Genomic DNA, 18434 nt, shown 5'->3' with positions numbered 1-18434 from the left:
TGTCGCAAAAATGATATAATACTTCCTTTAGCACTCACTTTTCCTTGTTCTAGATAGAACTGTTTCGACCACCATGTTTTATCACATCACGCCATCTTATAGATCGTGACAGCTCGGCTGAGCGAATATATATCACACACAGATGAAACTGCCCTCTGTTGGTCGTTGAGCGCTTGTTGAACAACATACTGATGGATCGGTTTGTTGTTGTTTTTTCTCTTGCAAAAATAGTGTGAAAATTGGGTGTTACCTTCATATATTAGGAGTACAACTTTGCTTCTGCCGTTTTTTTCCAAAATTTAAAGCTTTATTGCGAAAAAGTGCTTACAGATGTATTATTCAAAGTATTGTCCGTCTGCCATTTCCGGAAATTTCGGATCTCCTTTCCGGAAATTTTCGGATCTCGGCTCGAAAAAAGGAGTCCTTTTTTAACGCTATCCATAAAGCAATCCATTTTTCCAACTATTCGAAGGATTGAAAATGTTGATCTGCCAGGCCGTGTGTCATTGAACGGAAAAGGTGGAAGTCAGAAGGGGCGACATCTGAGGAATACGGCGGGTGAAGCAAGACTTCCCATTTCAACGTTTCCAGGTACTTTTTGACCACTTTTGCGACGTGAGGCCGAGCATTGTCGTGTTGGAGGATGACTTTGCCATGTCGCTCTTGATACTGTGGCCACTTTTCTTTTAGCGCGCAACTAAGGCGCATCAGTTGCGTTCGGTAGCGATCTCCTGTGATGGTTTCACTCGGTTTTGAGAGCTCGTAGTAAATTGTTATTCATCTTTGAAAGTTTTTTCTCTTCCACCATCATGTTTGTCTTCGACATCGACATCACAATTTTTAAAACGTAGTAACCACTCCCGACAGGTTCTTTTACTCAGAGCAGCATCACCGTAAGTTTCTGAAAGCATTCGATGTGCTTCAGTTGCATTTTTTTTCGAATTGTAACAGAAAAGTAAAACTTCCCGCAAATGGCGAGAATTGGGCACATAAACAGACATTTTCGAGCGTGAATAATACGAAAACATGTACAACTGTCACTGAAACGGCGATGACAATTCATTAGATACTGTACACACTCACTTCAAAGGCATTATCATCTATGTATTTTAACCAGCCTCAGTCGGTACCTATCGGAAAACGGCGGTAGCAAAGTTGTACACCTAATAGAAAGAAGATTTGTTGTTATTCTACGTGAAGAAGAAGTATCGTACAGGTATGTAGTGTTAGTTTAAAAAAATAAGTGGAAAACACTTCGGAAATTGTCCAGTAAAACTAGTTCAACGGGGCTCCAACTCCTCATATGAAAAATGGCTCAACAATGGACCTCTGTCTGCCGGGTTTTTTGAACGGAAAAATGGCATTCGGTTCAACGGTCTGTTTCAAAATCGGCAAATGAAGGTCCCATGTGATCCAACGTATTGGACCAACGAAGGACCACCGTTGAACGTTTTTTCTAAGAGGGTGATAACGTTATCACACTACGCGCAGGGTTAGTTGATTAGTATAGTTCAACTCCGACATGGTGAAATCTTTCATATTTTTCGTTAAACCGTACTCGGATGTGGTTTTGTAAATATTTTGTAAAAATAAAAAAATCTCCGGAGAATAGTTTCGTATATGTAGTTTTCTACTCAATATTTTAGATATAGTAATTATAAGTGCATTTTTTTTTTATTCAATAATATAATTATTTTTAAGGCACACTGCTTTAGCTCTAAGGTGCCACGGACTTTTTCTAATTTTATTAACGACTAATTTAAAACTAGGATAGTATGATTGGATAATGTTGTATTGGTGTCGCAGTGGTCGACTTTGGCAGATCCAACCTTCAGCTGGCGATCGGCACCGGCCGGTGGATGGAATATATCATGAGTCTTCCAGATGACGTTGGCCGCATCCCTCGGTCCGTGTGGGTCCGCGGGAAACACCCCGAGGCTACGAATACCCGGAGGGTGGCCTCGCATGACTAGAGCGACATTCCGTGGGCGATGATGGTGATGTAAATATAACGAAAAAATATAGAGAAGTAAATATTGCGGAAAACGAAGTAAAATGGGGATATGGGAACGAAATGACTAAGAACGACAGAGATCTAATTAGTTGACATCGAGATGGAGAAGAGACGGGAAGGGGGGGAGGGGAAAAGGTTAGTGACAGCAAAAAGATCTTGTTAGTTCCGATGAAGCTGGTGGACAGATGAGGAATCGGGATAATCGGCGGAAGTTAGTGTCGAACCTGCAGGTGAAAATATTTCTTAGCCACAGTTGAAATAACGTCGATAAATAGGAGGAACTTTCTAAGCAAGATGTAACAGATTACACTTGTATATTAATGTGTTTGAGGAACTGGTATATCAGAAGCATATATGAACTATCCCGACTCGCCAACACATCCCGAACCGGAACCTCAGTCGGTCTACCTCGGGCCCTGAGGGATTCCAATAGCTCCGATCTGGCGTCACGATACTCTTTTATAAGTGCATTTAGTATTTTTAATTCTATCGTTATGTCGTTTACAGTAATTTTAATTCTTTCCTCATCAATGTTGGTTGATTTGGGTACGCTACAGACCGGAATATTGAGATGTTGATGGTCAGTAACACGTCTCGACCTTGAAATAGAGAGGAGTTGGTATACCAACGATGATAACTTATGACCCCGACCCGAATTATACTGAGAAGTAAAATGTGGTTTTCTTCCCTAACGATCTGCGAGACTTAAAAAAATATAAATTAATAAAAAAAATATAAATTCTGTTTTTTTAATCCAGAGCTAAAAAAATAAATGAGCTGCCGGTCAATTTTGATCCTGAATATTTGGTTCAAAGGTACGCGACAATTGACGGGTGGGCCGGTGTATTGTAAAGCGATATTAAAAAAAGTACGGGTGTGTAATGTCAGAGACATAACTGGATGTCGTGAATACGAATAAAACTGACACTATTTCTTCATACTTCCGAATATCAATTAGTTGATCGATTGTGTGAATTGTGCAAGCTTTCCTCTTTTTCACTACTAGAATTTGAAACGATACGCCTAAACTAAAGTACAGATTAGTTATATTAAAGATTCTGACACACAATTAAATATTATGAAACAACCTGTATAGTTCTTTATGATAAAATAATGGTGGTTCTGAAAGGAACCTTTTATTAATGGCTTCTAAGTCGGTGCTATGCATTTTATATAGCAAATAAGCAGAAAGTTCTACTACAAACTACAAGTGGTTGGAAAATGGGCCGTATACAGTATAGTGAAGAAAATTTCGCATAATTCTTTGGGTATACAATTATAGTTCTAAATAGAAACATACAGAATTTTGATGTCAATTATTTCGTTTCAGATTTAAATATTTCAGTGAAAAAAGTTATCAAAATGCCGTACGAGATGAATTTCTGGCATTCAGAAGGGCCAAATTGTGTATTTCTCCAAGATATTTAAATTAGTTCTTACTGATTTTGGTGGGAGAACCTCACCTCGACATCCAGTTCTGTCTGTAGCAATAAGGGAAATGAACAGTTTTTATTCACAGATTACCTTTTATATTTGTTCAGTAGATTCTGATATAGTGGTTTTCAGTTGGACATAGACTGCGACGGAATCGTCGCAGGATAGCGAAATAATAAGCGTCAGAACCATTGATGCCAGGTTTGCAGATTGGTATGTAAATTTGAAATTAACTAGCATTAGAGCCAAAAGTAAAATTAATCGGCTGTTGGATTGAGGCCAATTGCATTTTTAACTGGTAAAATTCCTTAGCGACAATTGTTATTTCATTATTCATCGAAAGCATCAACAAATGTATATCTGTCAAAGACGACCAGAGTAGACAAATAGCTCAATCGAATAAAGCACGAGGCTTTGAAAACCAAGGCGGCGATTAATACAAAATATAAATGAAAAGGGAACATACTAAGCACAAAATAACCATTATGTACGATTCAGACGATCCGTCTTCTTTTGTCACAGTCAATCTCCGTCACCGGTACCGACAACATTAATTACATGCATTCTTATGGAGCCATTCACACGTAACGTCACCGTCACGGAACGTCTTGACTGACGGAGCGTGTGAACGTTCCGACAAAGAAAGTATTAAACTAATTTTGACGGAAGCTGACGTTCCGTGACGGTGACGGAAGGAGGCGGATCGTCTGAATCGTACACATGTCAAATAAATAGCACACGCCTAAAAAATCCGTGTAAGTTGTAGCCGTTATCTGCCACATACGCATTATCAATATGAATTCATTATGACTGAAGTTTTCTTAATAATAAATAAAAAATTAGTCATCGTAACGGTCAATTTAAAAAATATTTTTTTCTGGCTTGTGGTCTCGAAAGGGGTTGAATCGATGCGAATGACAGTTTCGCTATCTTTGCTGCATTTTGTCGCTATCTTATCGCATCGCAATCTTTTCTAGCCGACAGTGAAAATCACTATATGTGCCTGACTACCTCAAAACCGTCGTCCGGATGCGAAAAAGGAAAACAAGCGTGATGAATTTGCCTCAGAATTTCCAAAAGTTTTAGTAAACTTTGTTTTTCAATTATTCTTAGGGTTTTTCACGCTGTTTTAAATTTCATATTTCCGATAGCTTGTAAAAAATATGTTGTTGAAGATATTCGTGGTGAAGTTCTGCCCATTCTTGTACAGGGTAAATTATGAAAAGGCGCCCCATAGTACAGTAAGTCGTATTCAGGACAAAAGCACCGATTTAAAGAATTCTGGAATTAGGAACTGGACCTGAGCTCAAGAACTCGATTCAGAACTTAGAACAGACTCAGAATTCATATGGATTTTAGTAGACTACAATTTCAAAACTGAAATCAGTTCCGGAATCTTTTTCCAGAATCCAGTTCAGCACGCTGGCACTGAATTCTTAATCCATATTCCGGAACTAAGCTCTGAAACTTGAAGACGATTTCTCGCCACGACTACCAAAATGAGTTGCATAGACTACAGTAAAACGTCGCATAATTCTTGAGGAGTATTATGATTCTAAAAAGAACCGAATAGAAGAATTCTGGAACAAGGAACTGGACCTGAGTTCAAGAACTAAATTTAGAACTAAGAGCAGGCTCAGAGTTCAGTTGCAATTCTAGAACTACCATTTCGAAACTGAAATCAGTTCCGGAACATAGTTCCAGAATCCAGTTTTAGAATGCGAATGAGAGTTACTACGTGAGCGTGAGATTTTAACCACGCAGAAGATTCACTTTCCGTCGCTGTTGGTTGATAATATCGCTCCCTCGACGACCGGAAAGCAAATGATAAATCGTTCTCACGACGTCTGCTTCCATCCAACACACAAGAAGAAATGATCGATTTTCGATCACGGTCCCCCTTTTATACGCATTCAAATGAGGATATGCTCCTGACTACCGCAAAATCGTCGTCCTTGTGCGAAAAAGCCAAGCAAACGTAAAAAGTTTTCCGCATTGTTTTCAAAGTTTTAGGAAATTTAATTTTTGAGTTGTTTGTAGTTATCTCACAATGTTCCGAATATTATCCTAAATTACTGATCATATTTTTTATGAAATGGTGAAAGAATTATGTTGCTGCCGTTAATACAAGTCGAGATATTCACGATTAAGTTCTGCCCATTCTTCCATATGGCCAATTTTGAAAAGGCGCCGCATAGTAAAGTAAGTCGTATTCATGACAAAAAAGTACAGGTGTATACGAATAAAACTGACACACTTTCTTTATACTTCCGAATTCGAACTGGTAGTTGATCGATTGCAACTTTCCCCTTTTTCACTACTAGAATTTTTTACGATGCGCCTAGACTAAATTACAGATTAGTTACGTTAAACATTCTGAAACGCAATTAAATGTAATGAAATAACTAGATAGTTCTAAATTATAATAAAAATAAGCCGTATAGAGTACAGTAAAATAAAATTTCGCATAATTCTTTAGAAGTATTATTATGGTTCTAAAGAGAACCGATTTGAAGAATTCTGGAATTAGGAACTGGACCTGAGTTCAAGAACTAAATTCAGAACTTAGAACAGACTCAGAATTCAGTTGGATTTTAGTTCTAGAACTACAATTTCGAAACTGAAATCAGTTCTGAAATCTTTTTCCAGAATCCAGTTCAGCACACAGGCTCTGAATTCTAAACCCGGAGCTGAGCTCTGAAACTTGAAGACGATTTTTCGCCTCGACCATCAAAATGGGTTGTATAAAGTACAGTAAAGCAAAATTTCGCATAATTCTTTGAGAGTATTATTATGGTTCTAAAAAGGTCTGCACTCATTATTGACGACCGCTGCTCCCGACGATTGAAGTTCAAATGAAAGCACGACCTAAGCGTTTGAGGCTTTATACCACGCAAAAGGTCTGCTTTCATTGACGACTGCTCCACCTGACTATTGAAGTCCAAATGAGAGCACGACCTGAGCGTTTGAGGTTTGGCACCACGCAAAAGGTCTGCTCTCATTATTGACGACCGCTGCTCCCGACGATTGAAGTCCAAATGAAAGCACGACCTAAGCGTTTGAGGCTTTATACCACGCAAAAGGTCTGCTTTCATTGACGACTGCTCCACCTGTCGACTGAAGTCCAAATGAGAGCACGACCTGAGCGTTTGAGGTTTGGCACCACGCAAAAGGTCTGCTCTCATTATTGACGACCGCTGCTCCCGACGATTGAAGTCCAAATGAAAGCACGATCTAAGCGTTTGAGACTTTATACCACGCAAAGGTCTGCTTTCATTGCCGACAACTCCACCTGACGACTGAAGTCCAAATGAGAGATGCGACCTGAGCGTTTGAGGTTTTTAACCACTCAGAAGGTGCACTCTCCGAAGCTGCTGGTCCCACGACGTCTGCTTGCATCCAACGCACAAGAAAAAATGATCGAATTTCGCATTTTTTTGCATAAATATCTGTTTATTAATCTTATTTTTGTGTATTACATCAACATTTTACAGTACAAGTGTTTTGACCCTTTGGCCTTTCATCTTTGTTGTTCATACGATTCGTTATTAATAATAGGTGTTTTAGTTACTGTTGTTTTACATACTAATGTTTAATCATAATATTTATTTTAATTATTTATAAAATGTCTACCTACTTATAACTATCCCTAACCTAATACGTACAAATTTTGAATTATTTGTATTTCAGAGATTGAGTACCTCTCTTCAAATTTCGTGCAGTATTGTTTGAATTTTCGTTCTAGTATATCCAGTGAGGCCATCTCATGTACTTCACTAGTCCTTGTCCAAGGGAGAAGATTTAGAATCATCTTTAAGATCTTACTTTGAATGCGCTGAAGCCTAAGTTTGTGTGTTCGTGCACAACCCCGCCAAACAGGGACTGCGTATTCAATTGCGGGGTAGATGATTTGTTTATAGACAGCCATCTGATTCTTCAGGCATAGTTTAGATGTTCTACAAATCAGCGGATACAGAGACCTAATGAGTATGCTGCATTTTTGAACGATTTTGTCAACATGTGACCTGAATATCAGATGTCTGTCAGAGGTGAGTCCTAGATAGATAACTTCGTCGGACCATTGGATGACCTCATCACCGAATCGTATTCTGCACTCGTCTGATGGAACCTGAGTTTTTGCTGCATTGATCACAATTTTCCAGCTTGTAAAATATTCAGTTAGAGCGTCCAGACCTGTCTGTAGTTTATTCTTCAGAGCATTAATGACACGACCTTTATAAAGAATGGCAGTATCATCAGCAAATTGTGACAGAACACCACCACCCGGAAGAGGTGGGATGTCTGATGTAAAAATGTTGTATAGAATGGGACCTAGGATACTTCCTTGGGGTACACCAGCAGGAATAGTAAATCTTTCTGAAAGTGCATTATTCAGAGAAACCTGGAATGCTCTATCTGCAAGATAATTTTTGATAATTTTAATAAGATTCATGGGAAAATTATACCGATGCAGTTTGAACACCAGTCCATCGTGCCACACATTATCGAATGCCTTTTCAATATCCAATATTGCCATGGCAGTCGTTTTGGACACTGATTTGTTTTGCTGGATGACGTTGTTAACCCTTGTGAGTTGGTGGATGGTGGATCTTCCTTTCCGGAACCCAAACTGTTCTTCCAGAAATATATCCTGTTCATCTGCAAAAGCAAGAATTCGTCTTTGTATTGACTTTTCAAACAGCTTGGATAGGGCAGAGAGTAAGCTGATGGGCCGATTGCTCTTGGAAAAGGAAGGATCTTTCCCCGGTTTCAAAACTGGGATAACTTTAGCTAACTTCCACATTGCAGGGAAGTAACCAAGCTCCCAGCACCTGTTAAAAATTTTAGCTAAGAAGACAAATGAGCGAATACTCAAATGTTTCAGCTCAATGTTGAATGTGTTGTCGAAACCGGGGGCCTTCATATTTTTGGATTTTTTCACAAAAGCCATCAGCTCATTCGCAGTGACTCTACTTTCCTCAGGAACCAAGCTGTCTGATTGGTCAACCTCAGCTACGCTATCAGCAACGGCTCTTTCATGTGGACTAACAATGTTAAGTCCTAAATTGTGAGAACACTCAAACTGCTGGCCTAGCGCATTTGCCTTCTCTACTGGTGTGATTAAAGGTATTCCTTCAGCTGCGTCCTGGGGTGGCAGCAGAGGAGGAATAGGCTTCGGTTTTTTCTTAAGCACCTTCGTTAAGGACCAGAAGGGCTTTGAATGTGGGAGAATTTCTCGAAGCTTTTGCTGAAAGTTCCTGTTGCGAAGCTTAGATATCCTTTCCTGGATTATCCTAGTTAAGTTGTTATAAGAAGTCTTCCTATCTAGGATGCCAATTCGTTGATACTGCCTGCGGTAGATATTCCGAAGTCGGATGAGTTTCTTGGTAACACTGTCGATTTGAAGAGAGGAACTCGGCATATGTTGTACTGGAACCGTCCTATCACGAGCGACTGTGAATGAATGCTGGAAGGAAGATAGGGCTGCATCGATTTCCATCGGGGAATCAAGTGGCAAATCGATATTAATAAGTTGGTCGGCGATATGTTGAAATTGGACCCAATCGGTGCGATAATAGTTCCTCCGAGGTTGAATAGGCACTGTTTTTGGTGAAGATCCCAACGTCAATATTACTGGAAAGTGGTCAGAAGAGAGCTCGTAGAAGACAACCGGAGAGCTGTCTATGGCGATGTTGCTGATGAATATATCCAAAATGGAATGAACTCCCGATCTGGAAAGTCGCGTTGGTTGATCCGGAGCGAAGATGTTGTATTGTCCAGCTTCGTAATCTTCGGCAAGTACGAATCCGTTTCGATTCTGTCTTCTGTTTCCCCACAGCTCATGCCGTGCGTTCAGGTCCCCAGCAATGATGAATTTGTTCTGTCGTCGAGTGAGCATAGCCAGATCTCGCTTCAATGATGCACACGTACCATCTCGAAGATTGGTTTGTTTGGGGCAGTACGCTGCAATGATGATGATGGGTCCCATCGTCGTTGTAATCTCAATTCCGATGGCATCTATGAGTTGCAATTTAAAGGCTGACAGAAGTCTGTGCTGAATGGATCGTTTAATGGCAATGGCAACTCCCCCTCCTCTGGTAGTTGCCCTGTCGAGCCTGTGAATCCTGTAATTGGAAATAAAAATAGAAATTTCAGGTTTAAGATGAGTTTCAGTTAAAATAGCAATATCGGCATTCTTCTCTTGAAGAAAGTCGGACAATTCAGCAGTTTTGCTCCTGAGTGAGCAAGCATTCCAATTTACTATAACCAACTCATTATATTGCATATTCGACGATGAATTTGCCTAAGGCGTTGATTTGATCTAACCGCGTTCTGCAGTTTTATTGTCATTGTTTCAAAAATGACGATCAGTTGTTCAGCAGAGAATAAATCACCAGAGTCATCCTTTGCTTGTGGTTGATTATTGCCCCATCCAGGAGGGATTCTTGAGAAAGATTCTTTTTGAGATCCAGCGGCTGAACTCTTTGGGTTGCTGCGAGGAAGTGGCGGCAAATTCGGAATATCCCTCTTCGGTGGGAGCCGTGGGAAATTAATTTCATCCTTCTGTGGAACATTCTTGCGCGTTGATTGTTTACGGGACGCCTGTTGTCGAATTTTTGTGAACTCAGCACGTTTGGGACACGATTTGCTAGTAGACGGATGGTCGCCTACACAGTTCACACATTTTACAGCGATGTCATCTAGTAGGCAATCGTTGGTATTGTGTGATTCGGCACATTTCCCGCACCGACTTTTCATGTGGCAATTCCTCGCTCCATGGCCGTAGTTCAAACAGTTCGTGCACTGTGTGACATCCCGATGTACCGGTTTATACTTTTGCCATTCGATGATTATGTGAAATAACGATTTAATCGTTTTCAGTTGACTCATGGTGATGGAGCCCTTCTCCAGATGAATCAGGTACAGTTGATCTCTAAACTTTTTGTCCGTATTATGTCGCTTCATTTTAAATACCATCAAAGGCTTTAGTCCAGCCTCCGACAGTGCCTGCTTTAGTTCGGTTTCCATCATGTCGGGTAGTCCTCGAAGTACAACCTTCATAGGTTTGTTGGCGGCAATATCGTGTGTGAAGTATTCCGCTTTTGTCTGCTTCAGATAGCATTCCACTCCTTTGTAGTGGTTCAAAGCCGGAACAGTTATTTTGTAGCCTTCAGTACATAAACGGATTGTTGCCTGTAGTCCTTTGCTGATCAGTGTGTTGAAATCCGAGCGTAGAGTTGGCGGGAAGCCCTTCAGGTAGAAAGGCGGCATTTTTTCCTTCTTCTGCAGTTCCTCTTCGACATCTACTGGCAGATCAGCATATTGGTTTTTACTCAGCAAACGGTCGTTTACCTGTACATCACTTGGCTTCAGACGCTTAGCATCCTTTGGATCCTTCTCGGATCTATGGCGGTTTTTACCCATAGCTTGGGTAGGTAGACAACTGCGAATAAAAAATAAAACAAAATCGAAATTAGTCGTAGTAGGTTATTCGTCTATCCACATCGAGTGTTAGATGACGAATGATCGAATTTCGACCACGGTTCCCCTTTTATATGCAGTCAGTTGAAGATATGTGCCTGACTACCTCAAAATCGTCGTCCTTGCGCGAAAAAGCCAAGCAAAAGTGAAGAGTTTTCCACGTTGTTTTCAAAATTTGAGAAACATTAATTACATGCATTCTTATGGAGCCATTCACACGTAACGTCACCGTCACGGAACGTCTTGACTGACGGAGCGTGTGAACGTTCCGACAAAGAAAGTATTAAACTAATTTTGACGGAAGCTGACGTTCCGTGACGGTGACGGAAGGAGGCGGATCGTCTGAATCGTACACATGTCAAATAAATAGCACACGCCTAAAAAATCCGTGTAAGTTGTAGCCGTTATCTGCCACATACGCATTATCAATATGAATTCATTATGACTGAAGTTTTCTTAATAATAAATAAAAAATTAGTCATCGTAACGGTCAATTTAAAAAATATTTTTTTCTGGCTTGTGGTCTCGAAAGGGGTTGAATCGATGCGAATGACAGTTTCGCTATCTTTGCTGCATTTTGTCGCTATCTTATCGCATCGCAATCTTTTCTAGCCGACAGTGAAAATCACTATATGTGCCTGACTACCTCAAAACCGTCGTCCGGATGCGAAAAAGGAAAACAAGCGTGATGAATTTGCCTCAGAATTTCCAAAAGTTTTAGTAAACTTTGTTTTTCAATTATTCTTAGGGTTTTTCACGCTGTTTTAAATTTCATATTTCCGATAGCTTGTAAAAAATATGTTGTTGAAGATATTCGTGGTGAAGTTCTGCCCATTCTTGTACAGGGTAAATTATGAAAAGGCGCCCCATAGTACAGTAAGTCGTATTCAGGACAAAAGCACCGATTTAAAGAATTCTGGAATTAGGAACTGGACCTGAGCTCAAGAACTCGATTCAGAACTTAGAACAGACTCAGAATTCATATGGATTTTAGTAGACTACAATTTCAAAACTGAAATCAGTTCCGGAATCTTTTTCCAGAATCCAGTTCAGCACGCTGGCACTGAATTCTTAATCCATATTCCGGAACTAAGCTCTGAAACTTGAAGACGATTTCTCGCCACGACTACCAAAATGAGTTGCATAGACTACAGTAAAACGTCGCATAATTCTTGAGGAGTATTATGATTCTAAAAAGAACCGAATAGAAGAATTCTGGAACAAGGAACTGGACCTGAGTTCAAGAACTAAATTTAGAACTAAGAGCAGGCTCAGAGTTCAGTTGCAATTCTAGAACTACCATTTCGAAACTGAAATCAGTTCCGGAACATAGTTCCAGAATCCAGTTTTAGAATGCGAATGAGAGTTACTACGTGAGCGTGAGATTTTAACCACGCAGAAGATTCACTTTCCGTCGCTGTTGGTTGATAATATCGCTCCCTCGACGACCGGAAAGCAAATGATAAATCGTTCTCACGACGTCTGCTTCCATCCAACACACAAGAAGAAATGATCGATTTTCGATCACGGTCCCCCTTTTATACGCATTCAAATGAGGATATGCTCCTGACTACCGCAAAATCGTCGTCCTTGTGCGAAAAAGCCAAGCAAACGTAAAAAGTTTTCCGCATTGTTTTCAAAGTTTTAGGAAATTTAATTTTTGAGTTGTTTGTAGTTATCTCACAATGTTCCGAATATTATCCTAAATTACTGATCATATTTTTTATGAAATGGTGAAAGAATTATGTTGCTGCCGTTAATACAAGTCGAGATATTCACGATTAAGTTCTGCCCATTCTTCCATATGGCCAATTTTGAAAAGGCGCCGCATAGTAAAGTAAGTCGTATTCATGACAAAAAAGTACAGGTGTATACGAATAAAACTGACACACTTTCTTTATACTTCCGAATTCGAACTGGTAGTTGATCGATTGCAACTTTCCCCTTTTTCACTACTAGAATTTTTTACGATGCGCCTAGACTAAATTACAGATTAGTTACGTTAAACATTCTGAAACGCAATTAAATGTAATGAAATAACTAGATAGTTCTAAATTATAATAAAAATAAGCCGTATAGAGTACAGTAAAATAAAATTTCGCATAATTCTTTAGAAGTATTATTATGGTTCTAAAGAGAACCGATTTGAAGAATTCTGGAATTAGGAACTGGACCTGAGTTCAAGAACTAAATTCAGAACTTAGAACAGACTCAGAATTCAGTTGGATTTTAGTTCTAGAACTACAATTTCGAAACTGAAATCAGTTCTGAAATCTTTTTCCAGAATCCAGTTCAGCACACAGGCTCTGAATTCTAAACCCGGAGCTGAGCTCTGAAACTTGAAGACGATTTTTCGCCTCGACCATCAAAATGGGTTGTATAAAGTACAGTAAAGCAAAATTTCGCATAATTCTTTGAGAGTATTATTATGGTTCTAAAAAGGTCTGCACTCATTATTGACGACCGCTGCTCCCGACGATTGAAGTTCAAATGAAAGCACGACCTAAGCGTTTGAGGCTTTATACCACGCAAAAGGTCTGCTTTCATTGACGACTGCTCCACCTGACTATTGAAGTCCAAATGAGAGCACGACCTGAGCGTTTGAGGTTTGGCACCACGCAAAAGGTCTGCTCTCATTATTGACGACCGCTGCTCCCGACGATTGAAGTCCAAATGAAAGCACGACCTAAGCGTTTGAGGCTTTATACCACGCAAAAGGTCTGCTTTCATTGACGACTGCTCCACCTGTCGACTGAAGTCCAAATGAGAGCACGACCTGAGCGTTTGAGGTTTGGCACCACGCAAAAGGTCTGCTCTCATTATTGACGACCGCTGCTCCCGACGATTGAAGTCCAAATGAAAGCACGATCTAAGCGTTTGAGACTTTATACCACGCAAAGGTCTGCTTTCATTGCCGACAACTCCACCTGACGACTGAAGTCCAAATGAGAGATGCGACCTGAGCGTTTGAGGTTTTTAACCACTCAGAAGGTGCACTCTCCGAAGCTGCTGGTCCCACGACGTCTGCTTGCATCCAACGCACAAGAAAAAATGATCGAATTTCGCATTTTTTTGCATAAATATCTGTTTATTAATCTTATTTTTGTGTATTACATCAACATTTTACAGTACAAGTGTTTTGACCCTTTGGCCTTTCATCTTTGTTGTTCATACGATTCGTTATTAATAATAGGTGTTTTAGTTACTGTTGTTTTACATACTAATGTTTAATCATAATATTTATTTTAATTATTTATAAAATGTCTACCTACTTATAACTATCCCTAACCTAATACGTACAAATTTTGAATTATTTGTATTTCAGAGATTGAGTACCTCTCTTCAAATTTCGTGCAGTATTGTTTGAATTTTCGTTCTAGTATATCCAGTGAGGCCATCTCATGTACTTCACTAGTCCTTGTCCAAGGGAGAAGATTTAGAATCATCTTTAAGATCTTACTTTGAATGCGCTGAAGCCTAAGTTTGTGTGTTCGTGCACAACCCCGCCAAACAGGGACTGCGTATTCAATTGCGGGGTAGATGATTTGTTTATAGACAGCCATCTGATTCTTCAGGCATAGTTTAGATGTTCTACAAATCAGCGGATACAGAGACCTAATGAGTATGCTGCATTTTTGAACGATTTTGTCAACATGTGACCTGAATATCAGATGTCTGTCAGAGGTGAGTCCTAGATAGATAACTTCGTCGGACCATTGGATGACCTCATCACCGAATCGTATTCTGCACTCGTCTGATGGAACCTGAGTTTTTGCTGCATTGATCACAATTTTCCAGCTTGTAAAATATTCAGTTAGAGCGTCCAGACCTGTCTGTAGTTTATTCTTCAGAGCATTAATGACACGACCTTTATAAAGAATGGCAGTATCATCAGCAAATTGTGACAGAACACCACCACCCGGAAGAGGTGGGATGTCTGATGTAAAAATGTTGTATAGAATGGGACCTAGGATACTTCCTTGAGGTACACCAGCAGGAATAGTAAATCTTTCTGAAAGTGCATTATTCAGAGAAACCTGGAATGCTCTATCTGCAAGATAATTTTTGATAATTTTAATAAGATTCATGGGAAAATTATACCGATGCAGTTTGAACACCAGTCCATCGTGCCACACATTATCGAATGCCTTTTCAATATCCAATATTGCCATGGCAGTCGTTTTGGACACTGATTTGTTTTGCTGGATGACGTTGTTAACCCTTGTGAGTTGGTGGATGGTGGATCTTCCTTTCCGGAACCCAAACTGTTCTTCCAGAAATATATCCTGTTCATCTGCAAAAGCAAGAATTCGTCTTTGTATTGACTTTTCAAACAGCTTGGATAGGGCAGAGAGTAAGCTGATGGGCCGATTGCTCTTGGAAAAGGAAGGATCTTTCCCCGGTTTCAAAACTGGGATAACTTTAGCTAACTTCCACATTGCAGGGAAGTAACCAAGCTCCCAGCACCTGTTAAAAATTTTAGCTAAGAAGACAAATGAGCGAATACTCAAATGTTTCAGCTCAATGTTGAATGTGTTGTCGAAACCGGGGGCCTTCATATTTTTGGATTTTTTCACAAAAGCCATCAGCTCATTCGCAGTGACTCTACTTTCCTCAGGAACCAAGCTGTCTGATTGGTCAACCTCAGCTACGCTATCAGCAACGGCTCTTTCATGTGGACTAACAATGTTAAGTCCTAAATTGTGAGAACACTCAAACTGCTGGCCTAGCGCATTTGCCTTCTCTACTGGTGTGATTAAAGGTATTCCTTCAGCTGCGTCCTGGGGTGGCAGCAGAGGAGGAATAGGCTTCGGTTTTTTCTTAAGCACCTTCGTTAAGGACCAGAAGGGCTTTGAATGTGGGAGAATTTCTCGAAGCTTTTGCTGAAAGTTCCTGTTGCGAAGCTTAGATATCCTTTCCTGGATTATCCTAGTTAAGTTGTTATAAGAAGTCTTCCTATCTAGGATGCCAATTCGTTGATACTGCCTGCGGTAGATATTCCGAAGTCGGATGAGTTTCTTGGTAACACTGTCGATTTGAAGAGAGGAACTCGGCATATGTTGTACTGGAACCGTCCTATCACGAGCGACTGTGAATGAATGCTGGAAGGAAGATAGGGCTGCATCGATTTCCATCGGGGAATCAAGTGGCAAATCGATATTAATAAGTTGGTCGGCGATATGTTGAAATTGGACCCAATCGGTGCGATAATAGTTCCTCCGAGGTTGAATAGGCACTGTTTTTGGTGAAGATCCCAACGTCAATATTACTGGAAAGTGGTCAGAAGAGAGCTCGTAGAAGACAACCGGAGAGCTGTCTATGGCGATGTTGCTGATGAATATATCCAAAATGGAATGAACTCCCGATCTGGAAAGTCGCGTTGGTTGATCCGGAGCGAAGATGTTGTATTGTCCAGCTTCGTAATCTTCGGCAAGTACGAATCCGTTTCGATTCTGTCTTCTGTTTCCCCACAGCTCATGCCGTGCGTTCAGGTCCCCAGCAATGATGAATTTGTTCTGTCGTCGAGTGAGCATAGCCAGATCTCGCTTCAATGATGCACACGTACCATCTCGAAGATTGGTTTGTTTGGGGCAGTACGCTGCAATGATGATGATGGGTCCCATCGTCGTTGTAATCTCAATTCCGATGGCATCTATGAGTTGCAATTTAAAGGCTGACAGAAGTCTGTGCTGAATGGATCGTTTAATGGCAATGGCAACTCCCCCTCCTCTGGTAGTTGCCCTGTCGAGCCTGTGAATCCTGTAATTGGAAATAAAAATAGAAATTTCAGGTTTAAGATGAGTTTCAGTTAAAATAGCAATATCGGCATTCTTCTCTTGAAGAAAGTCGGACAATTCAGCAGTTTTGCTCCTGAGTGAGCAAGCATTCCAATTTACTATAACCAACTCATTATATTGCATATTCGACGATGAATTTGCCTAAGGCGTTGATTTGATCTAACCGCGTTCTGCAGTTTTATTGTCATTGTTTCAAAAATGACGATCAGTTGTTCAGCAGAGAATAAATCACCAGAGTCATCCTTTGCTTGTGGTTGATTATTGCCCCATCCAGGAGGGATTCTTGAGAAAGATTCTTTTTGAGATCCAGCGGCTGAACTCTTTGGGTTGCTGCGAGGAAGTGGCGGCAAATTCGGAATATCCCTCTTCGGTGGGAGCCGTGGGAAATTAATTTCATCCTTCTGTGGAACATTCTTGCGCGTTGATTGTTTACGGGACGCCTGTTGTCGAATTTTTGTGAACTCAGCACGTTTGGGACACGATTTGCTAGTAGACGGATGGTCGCCTACACAGTTCACACATTTTACAGCGATGTCATCTAGTAGGCAATCGTTGGTATTGTGTGATTCGGCACATTTCCCGCACCGACTTTTCATGTGGCAATTCCTCGCTCCATGGCCGTAGTTCAAACAGTTCGTGCACTGTGTGACATCCCGATGTACCGGTTTATACTTTTGCCATTCGATGATTATGTGAAATAACGATTTAATCGTTTTCAGTTGACTCATGGTGATGGAGCCCTTCTCCAGATGAATCAGGTACAGTTGATCTCTAAACTTTTTGTCCGTATTATGTCGCTTCATTTTAAATACCATCAAAGGCTTTAGTCCAGCCTCCGACAGTGCCTGCTTTAGTTCGGTTTCCATCATGTCGGGTAGTCCTCGAAGTACAACCTTCATAGGTTTGTTGGCGGCAATATCGTGTGTGAAGTATTCCGCTTTTGTCTGCTTCAGATAGCATTCCACTCCTTTGTAGTGGTTCAAAGCCGGAACAGTTATTTTGTAGCCTTCAGTACATAAACGGATTGTTGCCTGTAGTCCTTTGCTGATCAGTGTGTTGAAATCCGAGCGTAGAGTTGGCGGGAAGCCCTTCAGGTAGAAAGGCGGCATTTTTTCCTTCTTCTGCAGTTCCTCTTCGACATCTACTGGCAGATCAGCATATTGGTTTTTACTCAGCAAACGGTCGTTTACCTGTACATCACTTGGCTTCAGACGCTTAGCATCCTTTGGATCCTTCTCGGATCTATGGCGGTTTTTACCCATAGCTTGGGTAGGTAGACAACTGCGAATAAAAAATAAAACAAAATCGAAATTAGTCGTAGTAGGTTATTCGTCTATCCACATCGAGTGTTAGATGACGAATGATCGAATTTCGACCACGGTTCCCCTTTTATATGCAGTCAGTTGAAGATATGTGCCTGACTACCTCAAAATCGTCGTCCTTGCGCGAAAAAGCCAAGCAAAAGTGAAGAGTTTTCCACGTTGTTTTCAAAATTTGAGAAAACTTAATATTTGAGTTGTTTGTGGTTATCTCACACTGTTCGAAATATTATCCTATATTCCTGATCATATTTTTGAAGAAATGGTGAAAGAATTATGTTGCTGCCTTTAATACAGGTCGAGATATTCACGATTAAGTTCTGCCCATTCTTCCATATGGCTAATTTTAAAAAGGCACCCCATAGTAAAGTAAGTCGTATTCACGAC

The 18434-nt window shown here is 40.4% G+C and overlaps 1 protein-coding gene across 2 annotated transcripts in view; it reads left to right on the top strand.

Moving 5' to 3' along the window:
• Positions 1 to 18434, top strand: part of LOC131435451 (IDLSRF-like peptide) — a 303940-nt gene that overhangs the window by 258904 nt on the left and 26602 nt on the right. The gene's annotated exons all lie outside the window — the stretch shown is intronic.

The sequence above is a fragment of the Malaya genurostris genome, chromosome 3 (genome assembly GCF_030247185.1).
Source record: "Malaya genurostris strain Urasoe2022 chromosome 3, Malgen_1.1, whole genome shotgun sequence".
NCBI classification, from domain to species: domain Eukaryota; kingdom Metazoa; phylum Arthropoda; class Insecta; order Diptera; family Culicidae; genus Malaya; species Malaya genurostris.
Note: the sequence above shows the minus strand (reverse complement) of the source record. Positions and strands in the feature narration are given on the sequence as shown.